The sequence below is a fragment of the Protobothrops mucrosquamatus genome, unplaced genomic scaffold (genome assembly GCF_001527695.2).
Source record: "Protobothrops mucrosquamatus isolate PMUCROS unplaced genomic scaffold, P.Mucros_1.0 scaffold879, whole genome shotgun sequence".
Taxonomy (NCBI): domain Eukaryota; kingdom Metazoa; phylum Chordata; class Lepidosauria; order Squamata; family Viperidae; genus Protobothrops; species Protobothrops mucrosquamatus.
This window is the reverse complement of record NW_015387133.1, coordinates 11,624-38,832: the sequence shown is the minus strand read 5'-3', so window position 1 is coordinate 38,832 and position 27,209 is coordinate 11,624.

The following is a 27,209-nucleotide window of genomic DNA, read 5'->3' as shown; positions in this document are numbered from 1 at the left end:
GTATTCTCTGGAATGTGGATGGAAGCATTGGTGGGATTCAGCCATTTCACACCACTTTGGCAGAACCGATAGCTAATTTTTTGTTGCCCATGCTCAGAATGGACTTCCGGAAGCGGCATCCACACAGAGAACCGGTTGTTCACATATTTGAATCCCACCACTAGATGGAAGCCACTGAAGGAAGTTCTACATATTGACTGAATGCATAGACTAATCTATGTTATTACAGTATGGAAGAACTATCTGGGTTCCTGCAACACAATAAACCCCAAACCATTGTTCCCAACTGCAATAGTTGGCTGCACACATTGTGCAAATGCCAAACTGGAGGAACTGTGATATATGATTCTCAGAATGAGTATTGTCCACCAAAGGCCCTCTCACTGTGAGGCACTAACTGAAAGCAGCAGGAGCAAGTGTTTAGATCAATGTTTTTTAAACTTGGCAACTCAGAATATGTGGGATGGGGAATCCTGGTAGTTAGAGTCCACACATTATAAACTTGCCAACTTTGAAAAATACTAGTTTATATGATCATGGAGAGCTTTAGATGTTTTGAAGGAAGTATAAATCCTTTGAAAGTTTTCAACATCAACTGCTATCTTGAATAATCTGGATAAATAAAATATATTATTTTAGCTCATCTACCAGAAAGGTAAGCATAACCCACAAAGTAACCCCAATCCCAATTTTAACAGCAATATTTGGCACTAATTTAAGGTTAGTCTGTGTTCACTTAATTGGGTGAATCAAAGGGTTTGTATGTTATGGAAACACTAAAGGGAAGTTAACTGATCCAGTGAACCAGTTCCTAGTCAGTCTGAAATAGATCCAGTCCTGCACAAAGTTAAATTAATTCCATCCAGTCACTCTTCTCATGGCAAAACCTAAACCCAGTTAAATGGCTCACTTTGCATACAATATCTAACTCTCCAAGAAATAAGAACTGCAGATTAAGACAGCTTCTTTGTTGTAGAACATTCAATTAAGGCAGAGGTGTCAAACTCGCAATGCCACATGACATGTCACGACATATCGCAACTTTTTTTCCATTGCCAGCAATGGGGTGGGCATGGTTTTGCCATGACGCTTCTGGCCCACGGGCCGGCAGTTTGTCACCCCTGAACTAAGGAAGATCAGGCAGCACAGAATATTCCTCCTAAACTGTGATTGGTTGCAGTGCCAAAGACACACCCACTACTCCCTGGATGGATATTGATGAAAGAGATAAAGATGTCATGGAGCCTCATCACTACAGTCCCTGGATAAAAGCTTATGGGATATGAAGAACTTTTGGAAGAATATGAACAATCCCAATTGAAAGAGTTTGTTGTTGTTGTTGTTTAATTCCTTATTTCCAGACCTGTAAGGATGTTGGACTTCATCATGGCTGACTAAGAGTTGTAGGAAAAGGACTATAAAGTTGGCCCTCCCCCAATCTAATGCTGTTTGGATATCTTATCCTAGGAATTACTACCACTGTCATACGGAACAGTTGGCGGGGACACTAGGTTGGGAAAATTTGTCATAAATAATTCTGCTGCAGTAAAGTAAAGCTACATTACATTTTATTTCTTAACATCTGGAGATACTACTCACATTTTTATAATTAGCAAGCATTGTCGTGAATCCCCACTAGATGACACCCTTCTCCACTTTTGAAGAAAACACTCTTCTCAGGGACACTTAACTCTTATATGAAGGAAATACTTAAAGAAATAGGAAGGTTGATGACTGAAGCCTAATTTAATTTTCTGAAGTAAGTTTTTGAAACAGTATGAATGTGAAACTTTTTAAGGTAAAAGCAAACCTTTTAAGAGTGATTCTTAGCAAATTTAGGATAGGTTAATTTTCTTGGATTTTTTTCAACTACTAAGCTAGAATTTGTCATTGAAGCTAAAACCTGATTGATGTTTTATACTGAAAGTTTAGGGGGAAAATGACAATCTTAAACAATAATTTAATAATCCAAGTATTGTGATGTCTTAAAATAGTAATACTGTGGTCTTCCAGTTATTAAATTGTTCAGTAACTTCAGCCAGCATGGCCAGCACAGTCTTCCTTGAAAACCTGGGAGGGCATCAATTTCCCACTTCTAGAAGCAAGAAGACATTGTGAATCATTGCTTTATCAAGACATGGCCCCTAAATAAAGCTCCAAGTGGAATTATATAAAAATGTCCTCAGGTATTTTGTGGGATTTATTCCTCAGCAAGCCTGCATAAACATTTGATTCTGCACAGCAACCTAAGCTGCTTGTCTCTATATTGCTCCCAGCTATTTCTTAAGCCAACTTCAGAAATTCTGTTCAACAGGTTGACAGCTAGGCAGATATTCATTCTGGACTACAGTCACTGCAAAACCTGGTTGGTCATTCTCCTGCATCTTGCCCTTCCTAGCTTGCAGAAAAGGCAAGACTTGCTGGCTCCCTTCGGTGTGGACCAGTCTAGCTGTATTTTCCTTTCAGGAACTATTCCCTTCTTACTTCACTCTGTACAGTACCTTTCCTTTGCTTCCCCAGATGTTAACACAAATAAGTGCCTTCATCCCCTTTCCACATGTCTCCTTTGACACTAACATGATGTCAGCTCCACCAGATAGAGCGCACCAAGAATCAACTCCTCGGGAAAATTAGAACTACTTCTATTGAAAGTGCCTATAATAAAAGAATCTTGCTAGTCTGGTTGTGCTGTACCTTCTTCCGCTCTTATACCCATTGAATTAGAGAGGCATCTGAACTACTCAGCACAATTTCTGCTTGCTTTGGACTTAATCTATTTTTTTTCTTCTGGTTGTTTTGGTATCAGATCTGCCCTGTCTGTCAAAGTCATCTTCTTTACTCTCTGCACATGGACCCTTCCCCCCCCCTCTCTTTTCTTACGGTACCATTGTAGTTGTAATGCTACAATAATCCAACTAATACGGAACAAGTTGTTCTTTCCTTTCTGTTTCTGTATAGATTCACGGAATGTTTGCAATTAGGAAGAACTGACAGTTCAGCTTCATAGAAATAAAGTAGCTTCATTCCTCGGCTGCATCTTAAATATGTGAAAAACAATGAAGGGATGAAGAATTTTGTAGTTCTGTGGGCAGGCAATGGGAAACAAGGAGTGCATGCTTCATCTAGCCTGGGCAGAAACTGAAAGGGTGACCACTAGCAGATGTAAGGATTGAGTGAAACCTGACCTTCTAGGCTTGAGGATAATTCCTTGACTAAATGGGCAACTTGCTGCTTGGGTTCTGCAATAAGGGACCTTACAGAATTGATTTAACTCTGTGTAAGTCAATCAGATATAAGCTGTCTTTTTAAATAAGTGCAAGAGGTCTACTTTTCTTTGTATTTGGCCACCGTGGGCATGGCAGAGAGCCCATTTCTGATTTTCTATTGATCTTAGTACCTCCGATTTGTGACTTAATGGGAAACAGAATTTTTTTTTTTTTTAGCAATAAATACAAGTGTATTCTTTGTACACCTCTCCCTCCTGGGTCACTGCGTACGTCATATTGAAGGAAAGAGTGAGGCAAGGCCAGCTTAAGAAATTATTGTGGAAACAGATCATTGTATTTTGGTCAATCTGGCTCCTGGCATGGGAACTTGAGCTGACTAAAACAGTCTGTATTGTGCACCTTTCAGAATCACTACATCCATCACAAAAGTAAAACCTCTGAGAGAAAAACTGAAGTCGGCTTGTGCTCGAGTGCAGAGACAAAACCCTCTCTGTTCTCAGAGACAAAACCTTTTCGTAACTGTGAGTCTTTGGCATGAAGCTGCACATGAAAGGAAACATAAAGTGGATTAAACATGATGGCAAATAGCTTGCAGGGCTCTGTTAGGAAACCTGCCTGTCATTTTCTGTTTTGAGTAGAATAATGATCCAAGCTGCAGAGAGAGGCCGGAAAGAGTTCCAAAACTTTGAAGCATTTTAAGCTGCTCTCTTCCATTTCTTGCCGTGATTACAGAGAAAGTGTAACAGGATCTGGTCCAGCTAACTTAGAAAGAGAAATTGCAAGCTGTCCAAACCAAAAGATAGTGATCTTGAGTCACCTTTATGTCTGCCAGATCTTCCCTTTGCCAAGTTTAGCTCTTCACTCCTTCATCCTCTTTCCATTCTTCCCCCATTACTGTGGCGAGATAAGGATCATGTTGGATCATTTTTATCTGTTGATAACAGGTCTCCAATTAGGGGAGTGAGAGTTGGTCATAGTTCTTAAAATAAAGGTGGAGATTTTGTGTTTTGGCTGACATAAGTGGGTTTTAAACAGGAATGTAGAGCTGGTGATTTCATAGATGCTTTTGTCTTTTTTTTTTCATTTAAAAAACTTTAAAGGTAAAGACCCTATTAAGTAGAGTTCAACTCCTGGTGACATTATAGTACACTTAGTTTTCTTGGCAGAGGATGGAAGTGGTTGGACATTGCTTTCTTCCTATGGGTGGTGTTCTGTTCTGTGCGTTGGTAAGGCATTGAGACGAGGCAGGTGTAACAACAGTTGCTTCTTTATTTAAGCTTCAACAGAACCAACACAAAATGGCGTGGATCCCTTTTATACCTTTTGCAGGGAACAGCATCAGCCAATAAATGCAACGTATTTTCCCGCTTTGCGCGTGCGCAATAGGCTGGAGACAGCCTGTCTGGCCCAGGCAGCCACGTGGTCTGCCCGGGTCTCTCTGCAGCTTCCTGCACCTGCTCTGTCAATCACATGCCCAGGACATAACAGGTGGACTTGGCTTTAGCTCAGATTTTGTAAGTCTCCTGTCAAAGTACCACAGGTTTGATGCTGTGATGGAAAAAAAGTCATTCCCTGAACTATCCAGAATTAAAGTGGTCTTTGGGACCTCGTGGATATTGTGAGATACAAATTAAATTTCCTGTCTATCCTGGCCTTTTTATAAAGTATTTGGGCAGGGTAGCTAATATTAATATTTTTTTCTATCAGAGGCATCAGTGTAATTTTCATTTACGACATGTTCATTTATCTAGCCAATGCATTCATACATAGTTGTGAGAGATGGTGCCCATTTAGGGGAGCTGGTGGATGGACTACAGTGAAGCAGCCATTTTCTAGGAAGGAGGGAGCACATTTCAGAAGGGAGGGCAGATAAGCACAGCCCAGAGATGGATGGGAGACAGAAGAAGAGAGCAAAGATAGCCACTCCCTAAAACCTCCAAGGGTATATCTGTTAGGCTGAAAGTAATGTAGATTTAATCTGGCAAGATTCAGTCTATTGAGTGTAAGCAAATAAAGATTTGAACTCTGGCTGAATTACTTTTCCATGTCTTTAGGCTTATGACAAGAGTACACAATTTAAACTTGTGATTTTTTTGTGTGTGTGCATTATTGGGTAGAAAGATGCATGATGCATATTAAAGCTATGCACTATTCTGGGAGACTTGTCTTAGAGTCTTTTCCATACCTCAAGGTTTTTAAAAATAAATCTTCCACAGCATAGATGTAGGCTACAATTTTTCCTCTCCTTCCTGCTAACTTCTGGATAACCATGGATCCTCATGGCAGTTTTGGAACATTCTGTTTTTAGCCTAGATTTTGCATTTGGGAGATTTTAAGGTGCAAAATGGATATAAGTCTTGCAAACTATAACATAGACTCTTACCTCTTCTTATATGCAAGTTAAAGAATGAAGACAACCTGTCATGCTTTGGGTAGTTTTATGAAACAAAATGGCTGCCTCATGCTTTTGTACCTATTTCATTCCTTCCAGCAGTGTGCTGCAGCTGCCAAAAAAGCCAACACAATGCTGAGCTGCATTAACAGAGGGATAGAATCAAGATCACGTGAAGTATTAATACCACTTTACAATGCCTTGGTAAGTGCATACTTGGAATACTGCATCCAGTTTTTGTCACCACGATGTAAAAAAGATGCTGAGACTCTAGAAAGAGTACAGAGAAGAGCAACAAAGATGATTAGGGGACTGGAGGCTAAAACATATAAGGAACGACTGCTGGAATTGGGTATGTCTAATTTAACGAAGAGAAGGATGAGGGGGGACATGATAGCAGTGTTCCAATATCTCAGGGGCTGCCACAAAGAAGAGGGAGTCAAGCTATTCTCCAAGGCGCCTGAAGGCAGGACAAGAAGCAACGGATGGAAACTGATCAAGGAGAGAAGCAACTTAGAACTAAGGAGAAACTTCCTGACAGTTAGAACAATTAACCAGTGGAACAACCTGCCTCCAGAAGCAATGAATGCTCCAACACTGGAAGTTTTTAAGAAGAGACTGGACAGCCATTTGTCCGAAATGGTATAGGGTTTTCTGCCTGAGCAGGGGGTTGGACTCGATGACCTCCAAGGTCCCTTCCAACTTTATTATTATTATTATTATTATTATTATTATTATTATTATTATTATTATTATTATTATTATTATTATTATTATTATTATTATTATTATTATTATTATTATGTGCCATTACCATCATTCATGTGCTGCTTGGTTGATGATGATGTGATTGTGGCTTCTAATGGATGCCTAGGGTTTCACAATTTCTGAAAATATTCACTGTAAGGATATGACAGTGTTATCAGCCACATTAACCTGTGACTTCAGAGAGCCCCTGAAAATTTAAAAGCAAATCGTAGCTGGATAAATTTGCCTCACAAATTTAATTTCTCTATGGACAGCTGGTTTGGAGAAATACTCTCACATACCTTACTGACCTTAAGTGGATATTGCTGTTTGTACTCTTGTGATATCATTAGCCAAAACAACTAGTCACAACACCCATATCTAGGACTGTCTGTATTCAGCTCTGACATTAAAGCGGTTTAAATTACATATTTATCTGACCAGGAAAAGTTGCTACTTTTCTTCTTAGTTAAATCATTCTCTTGGGCAAATGTCTGCATTTTCTTCATTGCCTATGATTTATTTTGGTTTGCTATTATTATGAGATATTATGACAAACATCAACAAAGCAAATTAAAATTGTTTTTCGAATCTGGAAAAATACTGGAAGGCTTGGATAAGACTATCACAATCTAGTGTGATATGAGCTAGTTTCAAATTGTTGCATAAGTCTTTCATCTTTGGCCTGGCTGCCAGAAACAGAAGTTTTTATTTTCTGTAGTTTGTTATATATTTGTCTGGTGATTTGTCTGAATAAGCTATTTCACACTGCAATCTCTAATCTTGGATTGTTCAGATCAATCTCTATTTTGTTTATTTCAGAGGAAAGAAATGCCACTTCTCTCAAAATACACTGCAACAAAGATTAGTGAGACACAGATAAAGCAAATAATGCAAAATATACTCTAAGGAATGAATGACATACCTATACTAAACAACATATATTTAACAGCATATATAACACATTTATATAACATATATAACACATTTAACAGAAAGCGAAGTTAGGCAAAATCACATCAGATACCTGTACAATTAGCACAGCCCCCCCCCCCCCCAGGGCTGTGTGCTCTCTCCACTTCTCTTCTCTCTATATACCAATGACTATATCACAAAAGATCCACAAAAGTACTGAAGTTTGCAGATGATACAACAGTGATTGGTCTCATTTGAGACAACGACGAATCTGCATACACATGGGAAATTGAACAACTAGCCTTATCGTGTGGCCAGAACAATCTTGAACTGAACACACTCAAAACTGTAGAAATGATAGTAGATTTTAGGAGAAACCCTACTATTCTACCACCTCTTACAAAACTAGACAACACAGTATCAACAGTAGAGGCATGAGAAGGCAAAGAACTACATGGCCAGTACATTAAAAAAAATAGCTGGGAAAGCAGATAATAACAAGACCTGGCAATGGCTAAGAGCAGGAAAATTGAAGAAAGAGACTGAGGGACTAATTCTGGCTGCACAAGACCAAGCCTTAAGGACAAATGCATATAAAGTCAAAATTGAGAAGACAGCAACAGACAATAAGTGCCGCCTATGCAAAGAAGCTGAAGAAACAGTGGACCACCTGGTAAGCTGCTGCAAAGAAGATCGCACAAACTGACTACAAGCAATGGCATGACAAAGTAGCAACAGTGGTGCATTGGAAGATCTGCAAGAAATATCATTTTCCTGTAAGCAAGAACTGGTGGGATCATAAAATAGAGAAAGTCATAGAAAATGATAAAATTAAACTGCTCTGGGACTTTAGAATCCAAACAGACAAGCACCTGCAACATAACACCCCGGACTTAACAATTGTCGATAAAAAAGACAAAAAAAGTCTGGATAGTGGACGTGGCAGTGCCTGGAGACAGCAGAATAGACGAGAAAGAACTGGAGAAGATAACAAAATACAAAGACATAGAAATAGAAAGACTGTGGCAAAAGCAAGCAAGTAATAGTAATAGGCGCCTTGGGTGCAATCCCAAAACAACTGGAGCACCACTTGAACACCATTGGCATTGACAAATTCGCCATTAGTCAATTGCAAAAGGCGGCCTTACTAGGAACTGCTTCCATCCTGCGACAATATCTGTAATACCATCAAACATCCACATCTGCCTATCCCAGGTCCTTGGTAAGGACTCGATGGGTAGACAAAAATGCCAAATCCAGTCTGAACATCTGGCTGACTGTGCGATGATGATTAATAATAATAATAATAATGATGATGATGATGATGATGATGATGATGATGATGATGATGATGATGATGATGATGATGATGGAAGGGACCTTGGAGGTAATCTAGTCCAACCTTGATGACTATGTTACCTGGTAACACATTTGATCTTAAATCTTATACCAAATGAGGGTGTAGATTTGATATAGTTTATCGGGGCTAAATAATCTCTCCCTCCCAAAATATTTCTATTCCTAATCAAGATTAGGCAAACTTTAGACTCCTGAGATCTAGATCGTTTTCCTATGGAATGCCAAGTTTTGCTGATTGAAGCAGTGGTTCTTCAATTTGGAATAATTATACCCAAGGAATTATACCTATGGGAAGTGGAGCAATTTTTAATTTCTTTGTGAGTCAAAGATCCAGTCTAGTCATTAGGAGGGTAAGGGAAATCTGCCAGGGCAAAGTTCCACAGCTTACAGTATATATATAGCAAAAAATGAGGCTTTTTTCCCCTGTATCCTGTCAGGCCTGAAAGATCAGGTTCATATCTGAAGCTCCAATTAAACTGGTTGATTGCTACTCATGCCTATGCACAGGAATATTCTCAACTAAGGTTGGTACCTGCTTGAAATTAGATAAACACCCACAGAAGTCAGGTTAGACCCGTGGTGGCGAACCTATGGCACGCGTGCCACAGGTGGCACTCAGAGCCCTCTCTGTGGGCACGCGCGCCGTCGCCCCAGTCCTAGGCCTTCAGCTGGGTTTTATAAAACCTTTTCGCTTTAGGCCTCCGCCGCCGTGTACAAAAAAAAAAAAAAAGGTTCAATCAATCAATTTCAACTTCTTGCGGGGAAAAAAAAGATCTCGCCAACTTGGAATTGATTGATTGAACTTTTTAGTCCCACCCATTCTGCCATGACCACTGCAGCCACGCCCACCCAATGGGCCACACCCACCTAATGGGGCACGCTCACCCGGCACCCGACGATACATAAGTGGGTTATGGGTTGCAATTTGGGCACTCGGTCTCTAAAAGGTTCGCCACCACTGGGTTAGACTTAGTTCACTTATGATTATGTAGGGATTCTAGGTTGATCTCTCTTTTAACTCCACCCACAGGTTCTGCTGCTCCTTCCCTTATATATCCCCATCAACTGTTTTTCAAATACACATTGGATATGCAAGAGTTTTTCTCTCTGCTTTATTTACTAATAGAGATAGAACACTGTGGTTGGATATCATATGTTATATTCCTTATATCAATATCAGTAGACCAGTCATCCATGTGACTATTCTTACCACCTCCATTAAAATCTATGAAATAAATAATTTGTCCTATGCATAATAATATCAGATGCACTGCTGATTGAGGTATATCTGTAGATCAAAAAGTTATAAAGATTTCCAATCGCCACACCCAGAACCATGCAGAATTTTAATTCTTTGGCATGTTTTTTCTTCTACTATATCCCTTCTGGCAGCATATAATACTTAGATAACATTTGTACTAATAATACATCTGTTATTCTGCTGGAGCAATGGAATTTCTGCCAAATCATATGGCCTCCTCAATTGGTGAGTCTCAAGTATAGTATTGCATCATTAATTCTTCCACTTTTAACTGATGCAAAAACAATATACAAAGAACAAGCATTCAGTGGAATTGGGGAAAAAATCCCCTTTGAATGACATGGCTACAAATGTTCTTTGGATGCATAGCAGATGTATAAGAAGAACTGAATTTCGGAAAAAGCTAAGCATTTGTATCTTTCAGTGATTTCAGTTGAAGAGATCTTCCACTGAAACAGTGGGAAACTATTTCATTTTGTCTAGGATGTATCCTTCATTAATCTTTTTAAGGCTGCTGAATATATCTCCAGTCTACTGTAAATAAACAATTAACAATAATACATTGATTGTTGTTAGATGTATTAATATGTTTAAACAAAATAATTAAATCCTTTCTTAACATGCATTTTTTTACTTAGTTTTGTCCTAAAACCGTGTCTAAGATCTGGAAATACTTCACAATCTTATGAATGCTCTTTAACAAACCACAGTATCTGTCATTCTCAGCCTCTTACATTTAAACAGAACTGAAATGGGAATTTAAAGCAAAATATAAAGGACAGTGAAACAGAAGCTTATTCAATCTGTTATCCATTTTGTCAATGAAAAAAAATGTGAAATTGAAACACTAATGCCATTGTTGATTTTTGGCTTTTTAGCTGGGGTAATTTTCTATACCTGTTTGAATGAGTCTGTAAATGTAGATTGAAGGAATAATTTATCTAATTATCTTGACAGGTAGACCTATCAAGGCAATTCATTGAAAATGTCCATTAACGAAGCCAGGATTCTGGAAGTAACACGTTTTCATTTTATTTTCTTCAAATAAGTTGCTATCAATGGCTAAGAAAATGGATAACTGGAGCCTATTTTCCCATTTTCTTCCTTTCTGGAAAATGGATATTTTGATAATGCCATCAATTTTCAAAAATACATACTTGGATGACCATGTTATTTTAAATAATTACATGCTGCAAAGTGGTTTTTCTACTAGATTTTTCTTAAAGCTAAAGATTACAATGAAGCTTGGGTGAATGCACATGAGAAGTTATGGCTGCAATGCCTGTTTTCAAAGGATTTGAAAGAAGTGCATTACAATGATAAATTATTAAAGCACTAAAAACACTTTTGAATGATTTATATTATCCTGATTTATGTTCTTTCTGGAATCAGAGGGCGATATAGATGTACTAATCAAGAAATCAAAGATTACTATCTAGTATTTTCTGGATTTCAGATGGGGTACCACATTATAATTTTTCAAAGTGCAACTGTGAATGTACAGTAGAGTGATTCTTCCTTAGTCATGTTATAGTATGCATCTTCAATCCAAAGGTACTTTCCCCAAAAGTAACTGGACTTCCTTAGTTTCTTCTTTGAAAAGATTTAGTTTCCCATCCAAGAAGCTTCTTCAGTTCTATCTGACTGGTGGGGAATGGAAGGATTTATATTCTTTGTTGTATGTCTCTGTCCAGAAAGTGAACTTTGCTGTCTTCAATATTCTGGACAGAGAGAGGATCACTGGTTTGAAAGAGGACCATCTATGTTAAAATTGAACAATCTTTCCTCAACAGAAGGAAAGGGATATAACACCACTTATCTCCTGTTTACAAACAAAAACATAACTGATCTGAAAAAAGAAAAATGTATTATTTATTAAAAGTGCAAAGAAAAACAACTAAGATGATTAAAGGCCTGGAGACTAAAACATATGAAGAATGGTTGCAGGATTTGGGTATGGCCAATCTGGAGAAAAGAAGGATTAGGGGGGACATGATAGCAGTATCCTAGTATTTGAGAGGTTGCCACAAGGAGGAGGGGGTCAATTTATTTCCCAAAGCACCAGAAGGCAAGACAAAAAACAATGGATGGAGACTAATCAAGGAGAGAAGCAACCTGGAATCAAGGAGAAACTTCCTAACAGTGAGAACAATTAACCAGTGGAACATCTTGCCTTCAGACGTTGTGGGTGTTTCATCATGGTAGTTTTTTAAGAAGAGCCTGGACAGCCACTTGTCTGAAATGGTGTAGGGTCTCCTGCTTGAGCATGGGGCTGGACTAGAAGACCTCCAAGGTCCCTTCCAGCTCAATTCTGATTGATTGATTGAGTCAGTCCCAAGAAGGTTCCACACCCATTTGCATTCTGATTCAGGTGACTTTGAGGATAGAGATAAACCCCCAAGCAGCCTCAATGAGTCTCAGAGTGTTAACCACTGACCCTCAGAATGCTAACAACCAGATGACTGCAAAGAACATAAATCCTTCCAGTTCTCACCTGTCAGAACTAAAGAAGCTTTTTGGATGAGAAGCAAAACGTTTTCAGAGAAGAAACCAAAAAAGTCCAATTGCCTTTTGGAAAAACACCTTTGGGACAGCCATGACCTGGATGATTGAGAATCTCCATGGATATTTATGATCTTCAACAATTATATGGTGCCAATTGCCATGCAAGTCTAATATATTCCCACATTTGAATAAAAATATGGGGACTGTGCTTCTAAGGAGAAAACTTTTATTTCTTTTCTTTGTGAAGGTATAGCAAATACCCCTAAAATGCTTATCATTTTTAAAATGGGGCAAAGGAGGCAATGACTCTTAAATCAAGGCATTCTAGAATTCTGTGTGGGACTGTAAAGGCTGAAATAGCCAACTTTGATTCAGAGAAAGTGAGTGGTGATTAGATGGTGCTAAGCTAGGTTAGCTCTGGCTCAGCAATGATTGGCTGAAGATGCTGTTTGAGAGCTATAGATTTGCAAGCATATAGGCAAGATCATGTTGAATACATTTGCAATCTGCAGAGGACAATATAAAGAAGTGTCTGCATATTTCAAATCTATTGAAATTATTGTATTGGAAATGATTAGCAAATGGAACAGTTGCTGGGGTGGGAGAACTCCATGCTAATTCAGTTGAACATTGATTTCACTTTTTTCTTTTAGGTCAACAAATAGCTCTTGATTAGAAATGGGAAGTGGTCCCCTGACATTTCATTTGTAATGCATAGTTTGCTTTGGCTTCAAACCGAAAGAATACTTGCAATCATGGAGAAAGAATGCAACAGTTACAATTTGGCTCCTTTTTTAAACATAATTTCCCTAGTCTTAGCAAAGGCATGTTTGCGTCAGTTATCATATTATTGCTTTATCTTATGCACCTGTAGTTGTCCATAACGCGTTTCTTAGTAGCCTGGCTGAAGACTGAATGCCTATTTTGATTGTGCTCTGGGTTGGATTATACTAGGTGTTGCTACGTGAATCTCATTTGCCAACAACTTTTCATAGCTTCCATTTATTTCATTTGCTTATGTGTGCCTTCAAATCAGTGTTGACTCCTGGCACTTGCATGTTTTTTGCCAAGATTTCAGAAGTGGTTTGCTATTGCCTCCTTAGGGCTCAGTGACTGGTCCAAGATCATCCAATTGGCATTGTACCTAAGGCAGGACTAGAACTCACCATCTGCCAGTTTCTAATCTGGTGCCTTAACCACTATACCAAACTGGCTCTCTTGGTATCATTTGATATGGACCTTAATTCCATTTTTTTTCTCTTCTACTCAGATTACAGCAATTTTGTTGCTATCATGAGATGTGTACATCTCAGTAATTCAAGAAAGATGAAAAACTCCTTAGCTAATCTGAAAGATACGGGAGAAAATGATGGTTACATTGACTCCTTAACATACTGAAGTCTTATAAGCAACGCCCTATATAAATCTTTTTAATAAGTCTCACAAGACACACTGATTTATTTTATTATTTCATTTATTAATAATTACATTTCTATAGTGCTCATCTCACCTGACTCTGGGTGGTTTACAACACCATAATAAAACCATATAAACACTAATATTTTACCATTGACCAAGTCTACAATGATTGGAATTTTCCTAAATACCACAAAAGCCTCTACAAGTGGGAATAATTTTGATTTATATAAACATTGGACAAGCTTATCTCTCTTTTCTTTATTTCCCATGCCACAATATTCTGTTTTGCCTCAGAAAGAGGCAGCTTTTCCCATATTGTGATTTGTTAAGAGATGCATATCTGAACATAATGAAATGAGTACACCACTTCAGCAATAGGCACAACAACAAAAAACCACCCACACATACACATTATAGCTGCATGACCAATATTATAAATATACTTCAAAATACAGATAAAAAAATTAAGAAAAGATCTTGGGCATTTGAGAATATGCTCTTTGGAAGTTATTGCCTAACTGCTCTAACAGCTTGTTAAAATATATCTAAGATCAATTGATTTCTCAGCATAATATCTCTTCAAGATAAATGTATGAAGACTTAACCTAATGTACAATTTTTTCAACAGGAACAAACAGCTATAAACTGAAAAGGCCTGAGCCTTAAATTGGATGTGCAAGACCCTGCAAATGAGGCAGAGGAGATATATGGAGACTACAAAATTGGGCTGTACAGGTAAATTCTTCAGATAAATACCATATGACTTCATAATCACGAAGTCATACCGGACTGCTTTAAATTAGCAGAACATTTTTCTCATAGTTGCATTTCATTACATTTAATAATTCGATACAAAGTTATGTATATCATGAAGAACATTAGGATTGTGATGATTATGATGATCTAGCATTTTAGGGGTTAAAGATGTCAATAGTTGAGAATTAAGCATGCATTTAAATTTTGTAAAAAGGTAAAGGCTCATCTCTGCTTCCTAACTGAGGAAGCCAGCATTGTCTGAAGATACTTCTGTGGTCATGTGGCTGGCATGACTATACTCTGAGGTGCACAGAATGCTATTACCTTCTAGAGTATTGAAATTGTTGTTTTCAGTCATTCATTTGCTTCTGACTCTCTGTCCTAATGGATACCATTTTAGTAGATAGTCTAATAGTAATTGCTTATTTGAGTTCTTGTAATTAGTTTCTGCTAATGTCCTGGTGATCATAGTTAGCCACCTTATTGTCTATCAGCTTCTTTCAATTGCCTTCAATATTTCCATATACTACAGTTTCTTCCAATGACTTTTGCTCTGCAAATAATTATGATTTATGTTCATTGCTAGTATCTCCAGTGAACAATTTTGTTTTGCTACATCTACTATTGAAGGATGGTTCTTGTAGTTCAAGATATTCTCTACAATATTCTCTGGCACTATAATCCCAAAATATCAAATGTTCTTTGTTCAGTCTTCTGATCCTCTGTCTTTCTAAGCCATATTTTACAAGTGGGAAAATTATAGCCTTGACAATGTGTATATATGTTGTCTTTGCTTTTTAATATTTTGTATAGATCTGTCTAGTCTTTTTATTTCAATAATCACCTCCCTTGTACAGATAACAGATAAGACCTGTTTTTACTCCAACTTATAATGGAGAATATTTGTAGTTCAGGGTTGAAATGAGGGGTCCTTGGTGGTCTGTGAGCTTGGTTGTTTTCTTGCAGATTTTCATTACCCAAACTAGGTAATATCTAGTAATATGCTAGCACTGATGATGTTACTAAGGGCCTCTTACTCTAACCACTCTGCCTATTTGCATTTAAGATTCCATATCTGTTTCTCACCCAAAATGGTACAATCAGTATTTTTAAGGTTGTTGATGATTCTCCCAATAATTTTAATTCCTACTTCTCCTTTTTGCAGATAAATTAATAGAATAAGATGGCAGCACATAATCATAGTATCCTCCTTTCTTAGTTTTGAACTATTTAGCTGCTCCAATTTCACAAACTTTTGCTTCCTGGTCATCATGGTAAGTCGTGTATAGGCATCAATAGATAGATGAAGTATAGCTATGTTTTTAAGAGCTATCCACAGTTTGTTATAGTTTACACAGTCAAGAGCCTTTGTATAATTAATAAAGCATAAATAGACATATTTTTGGAACTTCTTTGCTTTTTCCATTAACCACCAGATGTTACCAATGTGATTCTTGGTGCCTGTGCCTCTTGTGAATCCAGTTTGTACATCTGGCAGTTCTTATTCTCCCTATTATTGAACTCTGGACTGTAAAAACTTGAGCATATCTTAACTAACATGTTGGATAAACACAATTTTCAGTAGTTTATAAGCATTCCCTAGTACTGCTGTTTTGGCAATGGGAAATAAATTGATCTGCAGATCAGCAAAATACTGCTTTATTTTCCATACTGCTTACAAACCACTTGTAGCATTTGATCTGCATCATTTGAAAGATTTTAATAATTCTCCAGTTTTATCATTAGCAATATTTTCTAGGCTTCATTTTATTTGTTATTGTCTTTCCTTCTCTGTTTCTGCTCTTCTTTGGAACTCAGTGTTTAGTTAGGCAACTTTACTTCTTTCTCTCTGTGCTCTCTGCCTTCCTTTGGTTACTTTCAACTTAAAAGCATGATCTTTTGGAGGGGGGGTGTGTTACTTCTTTAATAATGTCATGAATTTCAGCCAAGAGTTCTTCAGGCACTCTTTATCAAATCTAATCTATTAGATTAAATCTAATCTATTAAATATTTTCTTTCCCTTTACCAAATCATCATATGAAATATTGCTGAGATTGTGGGTCTGATAACAATTTTCTTTAGCTTATGTTATAACTTGGCAAATCGGAATTTGTGGTATGAGGCCCAGTCCCTTGTTTTTGCTGTCTGAATAGAGCTTCTCCATCTTTGCTTGAAGATAAAAAAGCAATTTTTCTTTCATTCAGAGTTTGGGGCTCAGCAATGCCTATACACAACTTACCATGGGAGCCCCAGCCTTATCTACCTATCATACATTCCATCTTCCTGGAAATCTTACGTGCCAGGAACAGGCATTCTATGCCTCATAATTCCCCATTTATTTTCACCAGTGATTCCTACACTTATGTTAGTGAGTGTAGTAGCAAGATTACCTGCCATTTCTAACCATAAAAAAGAGAAACATAAGATTACCAAATCAAACTTATTTCACCAAAACAACACAAGTTGTTCTGATTGCCTAAATCCTACATAAAATTCCAGCAGATAAAGCAGAGTATTTGTAGTTTAGGGTTGAAATGAGGGGTCCTTGATGCTCTTTGAGCTTAGCTGTTTTGTTGCAGACATTTCATTACCCAAACTGGGTACCATCATGAGTGCAGAATTCCAGCCGTTTGCACTGATGACATTTACCATTTTACAGCTCTGACCTAATGTAGCTCGCTCCATCTCCCCATTAAAAAAAAAAAAGCACAAGAAGAGATAAAAGTGTTAAAATTAATTTTGAAGTTTATAATGCAGGGTGTATAAATCCTTATTTTCTTTTTATAATGGTGCAATTTCTCCCTGTATTATGTAGAGAAGAGGATTTTTATAAGAAAATGGAAGGATCCTTCCCTCTAGCTGCAGCGGGAGCTCGGAGAGGAGTCAGAAAATGTGGAGGGAGCAAGCATGCTGAATGGAACAAGCATGCTGTCTAGAACACACATATGTATGTCTGTTCCATGGGAATAGCACCAAAAATACCTTTTAAATGAAGTATGCCTCCCATTAGGGATTACAGCATCACTTGATCAAAGTCCATTGGAAATAGCTTTTGGCAAGACATTTCTTCTCTGTAACTCTTCACTGGGGAAGCTGGAGAAAATTACAATGATTTTGAGGGCATTCTAGAAAAAAGAAAAAAAAGGCTTTACCATTGCAATAATGTTTGGGAAAGTGTAGGATAGGCAACATTTTATAAAATAAAATGGATTTGGCCACAGTCAACATTTTGGCACTGGCAGACCTATTTTTCAGCAAATCTTTTCTTTCTCTCCTCCCCACTCCCCTCCCCCACAAAAAAAAACAGTTTGTGTACAGCAAATTGGCTCTGTATGAAGAAAGAAAATAATGCAATACAGGCATTGCATAAATTTAAACATGCTTTTTGGCATCCCCGGATAGATAGATTGTCATCAGCTGCAGTGCGCTGACATATTTGATAGAATTAAATAATGTTTAGGAGCCCCGTCCCCCTCTTTTTTTTCTGGTTGAGTTTCTTTTCTTAATGAAATTCTGGGCAATTGTCAAGTCTACCTGGCAGCCATTTGGACAGGGGGACATTTTGTATGCACTTATTTTTAACTTAAACTGTCTGTTTGACTCTAGAAACAAACTGCAAATCCATATGCATTTCATACGGTCTATTTCCTTTATAATAGGTCTTTCAATTAGGCAAAAGCTTACTTGGCATATACATGGGGTCTCTCTCTTCTTCTTGCAACCCTTCATTCTAAATGTGCTAGTATTAAAGAATACTGGTGCCAGGAACGGAGAAATACTAAAGAGCTGTTTAAGCATGACGTGCAAATGGGTGTCATTTTATAACAAGGCTCAAAAATGGCACCAAAGATATTCTAAGCACCTGCCTGAAAGTAAGGTTAGAAGATTTTGAGGGTTTTTTTTTTAAAGTAGGCTTTCCCCAGGGATGAATTTGGAGATGTAGAAGAGAAGTGCCAGCAGAAACGGAATAAGCACCCTCTCTACCCCTGTCTCCTACTTTATTTATTTATTTACTTTATTCAAATAAGATCTGTTTTCAGGGTTTTTTGGCATTGGTATAGTCTCGCTGTTTTGCATTTTTTTCCTAAAAAAAAAAATATTAGGAAGGAGGAGCAAGACTTTTTCTATGCAGAAATCCATAGCCCTAAAAGCAAACAAATTAAAAAAAAAACACTTGCTGCTTCTCCTTACACTACAAAGTGCCTTTGATAAAGCTTCAGAGAAAACATTAAAAATATGACTTTCTCTCCTCCAAACCATCCGAAATGGTTCATTCCATTAACTCATCTTAGCACTACAAACACTAAATATAGAATAACAGAGTTTGAAGGGACCTTGGAGGTCTTCTAGTCCAACCCCCTGTCATCTGTTTGACTCCAGATGACTGTCTCTTGGCCATTTCTTGTTTATTAAAAGGGATTTGTCATTAGGATATATTTTTACCTCTGAAACAACAAGTATTAGATTTTCTCATGAGGCAGAATACTTAGTCTTAGGTGTCCAGACTAGAGTGATCTTTGTGATCATTGGAGTCACTAAATCAGCCTTCTTGAAATACGATGAATTAACTATATTTATTTATTTATTTATTTATTTATTTATTTATTTATTTATTTATTTATTTATTTATTTATTTATTTATTTATTTATTTATTTATTTAATATTCTGTCTTTATTTTTTTTAATAAACAACTCAAGGAAGCAAACATATCTAATACTCCTTACTCCTCCTATTTTGCCCACAACAACCCTGTTAGGTGGGCTGAGCTAAGTGAGAGTAGCTGTCCCAAAATCACCCACCCAGCTTCATACCTAAGGTGGAACTAGAATTCATAGTTTCCTTGCTTCTAGACCAGCACCTTAATCACTATATCAAACCGGCATGTCATGTAATAACATTTGCATCTTTTTTTTACCTCAGAATTCGAAGACCTGATTTTCTTCACATCTGGCCTGACACTGTAAAGTCACCATGTTGTAATAATAAAACTGAAATTTTGTGGAATTATGGTGGAATAGCAGATTAGGACAGTTCAGTGATACAGATCGGTTGAAAATATTTTTTCTGCATAGTGGCCTAGAGGCAAAGTTACGTGAAGTCTTGTTTAAACAAAGAACTTCTAATTTGTACATCTGTTGTCCTGTCTCATTCCTAACTGGTTGCAAACACTCCTTGAAACAGTGTTATGATGCTCTTGCCATTTTTTGTCCTGAAGCGTTTGATGATTATGATAATGATTACTTTTAAATCAAACTGTCCACTACTTGCCTCAGGACAATTGGAATATCTGTGAGCAATAAAATTCTGGAGAATAAATAAACAAGATGTGGATATGTAGCTTTGTCTCTTATTTGCTGCCATGTCATATCATATCATACCATATCGTATAATATCATGACAAATAATCAACCAATCCTTTTTTATGGTTACTGACCAGAATTAAACAAGTTAACAGCAAATGAAACAGAGTAAAACTCTCCATACTTAGTGTGTCTGATTTTACTAGTATAGCAAAATTTAGCCATATTAATCTATATAAATAAAAATGTAAATGTTCGTTTGTTCAAAATCTTAAATCTCCGAAAGTTCTTCACCGATTGCTTTGAAATTTTGACACAACGTTGCATTCGAATAAGCGCATGTTTTTATATACCTATATTATATAGATGTCACACCTGTGACAGGTAAAAACATGCTTTTTTGAAAAACCGCCATCTGTTGGATGTAAAAGCAACACACGCTTTTACCAGACTGAGCCACAGCAACGTGTGGCTGGGTACAGCTAGTAGACAATAAAATTGAATCATATTGGTCTGATAACAGAATAAGCACCCAAGAATTGATTGGTGCTTAAAAAACAATAAAAGTATTTTCCTGCATCCTTACAAAAAATGCAATATAACAGAACATGGGCTATGGATTTATAAGGAATTAGTTTTACATCTACCCTCAAGAACTGCTATAAAGGGGACATACTAAGTTTAGCACTCTCTGGAATTTAAGAATTATGCCATAACTATTTATGAAATTGCTGTTAGAAAGTTACAAGCTTCTTTGTTTATCTGGAGGGGGCTTTCTTGTTACCTGAAATATAAATAAATCCTGTGGCTTTCATCTTAATCATGCAAGAAGCCAACTAGTTCATTGAGCTGAAGGAGAAAGAATTACTCTCAGATAAAAGAACTTGCATCACAATTTACTTATTTAAAAAGCATAATTTCCAATGGATACTAAAATATTTTAGTCCAGACTTTGCAGGACTTACAAACTTACCAATACTTCCAGGAATGAAAAATCTAGTATGGTAAGTATTTCCTGCTTGAATGTTAATCTATTTCATTGGGCATGGGGGAAGTGCCAGAATTAAGGCATAAAAAATCTGTTTCAAACACAAATCAGAATTATAGTACTTGTTTCCCTCAAGTTATCTATCATGAAAAGTGATGATAATTGTAAAAAAGACAAGAACAAGCTTTGTTTGAAATGAATAGATTGTAGGTAGCTAAGGAGTAGATTGATGGAGTGCAGCCAAGTCTTTAATATGTAAGATTAAGGTCACTAAATGCATGCTTTGATACATGTCACAGTAGTATCATAACTGAATTGTTCCTCTTTTAGACAACTTTAGATCCAAGGCTGCTGTAGATGATGACTTTTCAACATAGCATAAGCTAGGAGCCTTAAAATATCAAGGGAATACAGAATCTACAATTCTCCAGATGTTCAATATTTTTTTTGTTCCCCTTCCCTATACAAGAAGCTCCCAAAGCTTACAAAATGGCAAGCAGTGAAATATACAAGCATAAACAATCATTTAGAAGCAAACCGGGCCCTGGAATTTGATTGCAACTTGGATTAAACAGCCTTCATGCAATTTGAAATGGATGGAGCAAGGGTGCAAACAATTTATTTTTCTTTTGTGTGTAGAGGGGCTGCTATTAGGGAAAGTTTATAAAATCAACGATAGCTGGGCTAGGGTAATTCCAAAAGTTGGTTTTTGTTCTTAAGTGTTTGAGTTTAATGGAAGGAAAGATGATCACAAATCCAAATGCTTTTAAGGATTATGGAATGGAAATAGTGGCAACATGGAATTGCCTTGAATGCTTTGCTTATATGGGATGAATTAGGTCTGATGGCTATATTTTATGAAGCTAAAAAAAGGCAGATAAACCAAGGAACTAGCATTGATATGGAAGATGTTACTCAGAAATTATTTTTTTATGTGAAGTCAATCTAAAAAACTGGGAATTGGCTGCACATTATGAGAGCTGATTTAACATAACCTCTATTTAATACCAGTATAGTTTTCAAAAAGCATAACTAAACATTAATAATTATTAGTAAGTTGGAGACACTGTTGAAGAAGAAGACACTGTTGAAGAAGTTTGGTGAGATCATTTTATTTATTTATTTGATTTTTATCCCACCTTTATTATTTTATAAGTAACTCAAGGTGGCAAACATTATCTAATTCTCCTCCTATTTTTCCCGACAACAACCCTGTGAGGTAAGTTTGGTTGAGAGAGAATAAGTAGCCTAAAGTCATTCAGCTGGCTTTGATGCCTAAGATTAGATTAGAAGTTTTAAAAAATTTATAAAAAAATTCTTCTTTACTTTTTACTAATTTTAAATAAAATTAAATAAAACCATCCATATTTCAGAAGCTGCAGAGAACACTTCTATCTTTGAAAATATTTCCTGATCCTAATTTTTCTGCTCTTTTCTCTTACCCCAATAAGTTTTTTTTCTGTCTAGATCCTATTCAGCTCTGGCTTCTACATGGTTCTAAACTGTTGTTTAATTGAGTTTATTGAATATGCCATAATTGGTTGGGTTCACATACTTTCAAAGCAATAAATCAGTTTAAAAACTACAACAGCTCTTCTCCCACAATACATTAAGCCAAAAACAAACAATATAATTTATAATTTGTAAGCCACTGAGAGTCACATTGTAAGGGAGATGGGCAGCATAGAAATTAATTAAAAACAAACAAACAAACAAATAATGTGTCTACTTTTAGTCACAGGACTAGATAAATCAGATTCAAATGAGGTGATATTTTCTCCTTCACTGGATGCCTTCAAACAGACTGGATAATTAACTGTCCAAAATGTTTTAGCAGATCCTGTCCTAAGCAGGGCTGGGGCTAGATGACTTTTAAAGTTTCTCCCAACACTATAAAACTATGAAATATTTTCAGGAAAGCTTTTTCATATTTTATCTTTCTCTGAGGGCAAAAAAGATATAGCATTTAATTTTTTTCTACCTTTTTTATTCCAAAGGGGTTCTAACTTTTTAAAACCTCAGTAATATTCTGGACTGTTTAGTAACTATATTCCCATTCAAGTCACCCAAGCTTGCTTGGTTTTTCCCCTTGTGTAAAGTCTATTATTTGTGAATATGGTTAATTCAGGAAAAAAAGTAAAGAGGACTTATTTCAATGAAATATATATTCTGTCTGATCATTTGAATTACACGTGTGGATTGCACAAAATGAAAAACTATACATGAAAATACATATTTTTCCTTTCTCAAATTTTATAGATTAAATGATCATTTATATATCTATAATGCCGATGCCATCAGTGTTAAGTATAATTATGTAAAGCAAATTGCCAACTATACTCAAACAATGTTAGGTAACCCTGAGAGGCCAAGTTGTACTTGACAGAACTTTTAGCCTCCCAAAACAGAATGAAGAATCTAAATAATGTGAGTGGAAAACACTGGGTAAATTCTACCCTTGGAAAGATCTCTAGGGCTTGGAAAGAGAAGGAAGGCACTAATTCTCCATGGATGCTGTGTTTCAACATTTTGTAACTGGGTTTCCCCTTTACTACAGCCATCTGTGGGTTCTTGAAGTGAATCATGCATAGAATGGTATTTTTCATGTTCTCCAAGAAAGAAAGAACATGTAATAATTGTTTAAAAATAAACACCAGAAGGGCACAACCTTGTGTTTTTTGGCTTTGCATAGTAACTGGATGAAATCATTGTTCTGAATTGGGCGGCCAATATCTGGTTTCAAAAACTTGAAGTCTGGAAAAGGTTTGCATACATCGAGCAAGTGTGTCAGCACTAGGCAGCCACAAACCACAGCCAACCATCCATCAGGGATAGAACTTTGAGAGAAAGTAAAGTATATATGGGCTTTAAAGAGAATCTCTTGGGATAAACTATCAGAGTCATTAAGATTTTACAGTATATATATATGGTTGTCAATAAACTTGTGTTTGTGTTCACAACCCAAAGGGCATGTTTAGGGCAGCCATTAAAATACTCTAAGACAGTGATAAGTGATATTTTACAACTAAATGCCCATCTAGCTAAAAATACACATACAATAAAGAGCAATGCTAGATATATACTCACTATATGTGGATTTCTTTTTTCACACACACACACACACAAACAAACACAAACACATTTTTCCTCTCATACATATACAACTTTCTTTGTTTATTCCCGCCATCCCATATGCACACATGTGGGATTTGAGGTTTGGGGTTTTTGTTTTTTATATAGCAAGTCATGGCATCATTAGCTATCCTGATATTAACCCTTTTAAATTTATAGTAGCAGTTGCCAAGATATGTATGTATCAATATGAGAAAGTTTGTTGATTTAGACAAAGCATGTGATAAAATAAATATGCTTGAATTATGGAATGTTTTACATTAATACAGAGTTGAAGGCTGGTTGCTGAATGCAGTGACAGCGGTGTAGGATGGAAGTGAAGCATGTCTGAGAATGTTTCTATACTGAACAGAAAGTAAGACAAAGATGTGTACATAATATCCCCAATATTCTTTAAAATATATGTGGATAATATATAGTATAAGGAATGCTTACGGTGGCTAGAGGTATCATTTCAGAATGTAAATATACATGTATTTTTGTGTGCAGATGATACTGCATTGTTGGTTGAGAACCAAATGATTTGCCATCTCGTCTCATATCAGAAATGCAGGAATTAGAAAGGAGAAAATTATTAATTTGAATTTTAAAAAATTAAAATGTTAACAAAAATATAAATTTATATAGTTCTTAATCCATGCTGGGCCACATTGATGGCAGAGATATTTCCGACCAGCAAATCACTCTGTGAGCAGGTTGGTCCCAGGTGGCATTGTAAAAGATGGATAGTTGTCTGAATAGTGCCACATTTGCAGTAAATATCCTTGTCCTCAGGGAGAAACCCCCATTTTCCCATGTGGTCTTTAGTTCTAGCCAACCAGTGTGCAGTCTGTTTAAATATCTTCAAACCATCCACCCCTCCTCCAAACCTCCAGCTAATCCTGATTTGTGGTAATGTAATGAAGAATATGGATCTGAAAATTAATGTATCTAAATCCAAGATAATTGCATGTGCCAGGGAAAATTGAATGAATATATAAGTGGCAAACAAAAAACAAAAAACCTAGAGAAAAGACTGAATTTCTGTATCCTGAAGAAAATTTAGCACATGGAAATGCTTCTGGAATTTTAGTTGCAATATTGTTGTGAAAAGCAAATATTGAAAGAATAAAAATGGCTGTGCATAAGAGCATCTGCTCGTTGTATTTTATGAAAGCAAGTATTGGGAATAATTAAGAGAAGCATAGGTTGAATGCTGTGGGAATGAGAGCCTATGAAAAGTACAGAAGATAAAACAAGAAGAGATGAGATCAGGAGCAAATGGGTGCTGCATGAATGTTGATTGAATGCAAAAATGAAGACCAGCATAAAGATAAAACACATCAAAGAAGAATGACTGGGTCAAGAAAAAAGAGATTGAGAGATATTCAAAAAGAGAGAAGTGAAAACTGAGAAAGCCAGTGTTAGAAGCCATATATGGCCGTGGTGAGAACAAGGATAGTTTTTAAAGATAGAAATATGGTTATAGAAAGATATAGTGAAAGTTGTTGGCATAAACTAGATTTATCTGTATTTCCTTTCCTTATGTTCTGCCTTTAATTTCTTTGGTTTTAGCATCTTCATCCTTTTCTGCACTATGCATAATATTGCTCTCCCTAAAAGGGAAATGTGATGGTTAAGTTATGTTTTTAAGTATGCTGGCAAAAGAAAGGAAAAGGCTTGTAAGCTTGTCTCAAGGCTCAGCCATTTGTCTTATCAGCTTCTTATTGAAGGTGCAAATCCAACTGTCTCTCATGATCTACTCACCCCCTCATGATTTACTAAACACAAGGTGCAATAGAGGGCAGTGGAGTGCAGATAGCTAAAGAGTTACTTCATGTTCTCTCTTTGCCAATCTGTCTGCCTGCTCTTCATCTAAGAGATTGCTAATCCGAAATCATTTCTTTCTGCTGTTTTTCCAGCCACAAATGCATGGAGCACATGCTCTTCAGATTCTCTTCCTAGTAGGATGTAGCTAAAGGGGTACTAGGCCTTGCCCATTATTACTGTATAATGTATTTTCTGCAAATAATATAGGGTACTTTTTTTGTTATAACACTCATTTTACTAATCATCACTCAGCTCAGATTTACACTTTCAGGAAACTCACATACACACTCACTGCCTTAGTATCATGCACACTCCTTGGAGGCAACTAAGTCAAATTTCTCTTATTTATTTTCCAATCCACATCTCTCATGTACCCCCTTGTATTGTTGCACACCCTCCCACACACACCTGTTCATCACCTTGCTTTCTCTCCCCCCCCCAGTAGCAGCCACTTACCTGTCTGAGGGCCTGGGATTATTTGCAACTTCTTGACTTTGGTTGTGGGAAGCCAGCAGGAAGTTGCTTCACCTAACAACTGGGATTCAATTAACAGAGTCAACGGGGACGGCAGAGATTGCTGAAATTAAATGATGTGATTGCACTTTATGACCAACTACATCACTTAGTAACAAAAAATCCAGGCCTAATTGCTGTCATGAGTCGACAACTATTTATTGCTTATCTTTTACTTGCCTCAGTGAATAAGTGGGATGAAATTCACAATTTGATTCTGTTCAAACATGCCAGAATATGATTTGCTTGATTGTGTGAATCCAGCAATCATGTAAATCAAGATGTATAGCTTATTTCTGTGTGAACTTTGCCAGTTATAGTCTATTCAAAAGAGCATGATTAAACAAATAGGGCTTTGCATGACATGCAAATTATGCTTATACAGGTAGTTCTTGAGAAGCGACGGTCCGCTTAATAATGGTTCAAAATTACAACTGACACTCTAAAACTCTATGATCCTTTTTCAAAGTTATTTATTTATTTATTTATTTATTTATTTATTTATTTATTTATTTATTTATTTATTTATTTAATTTATATACCGCCCTATCTCCCTTGCGGGACTCAGGGCGGTGAACAGGCGATACTAAAAACCACGAATAAATAAATAGTTTCTGTTTTAAAATCGAATTAAATAATAGGCCTGTTCTAAAAACACACCCATACAAAACCCCCCACTGAAACATAATCCAAACTACGCCAGGCCGGCCGCACGGAATAGATGGGCCTTCAGGGCTCGGCGAAAAAGGCGCAGGTCCGCAACTGTACGTAGGTCGGGGGGTAGGTCATTCCAGAGGGCAGGAGCTGCCACAGAGAAGGCTCTCCCCCTGGGGGTCGCCAGCCGGCATTGTCTGGCCGATGGCACTCTAAGGAGGCCCTCTCTGT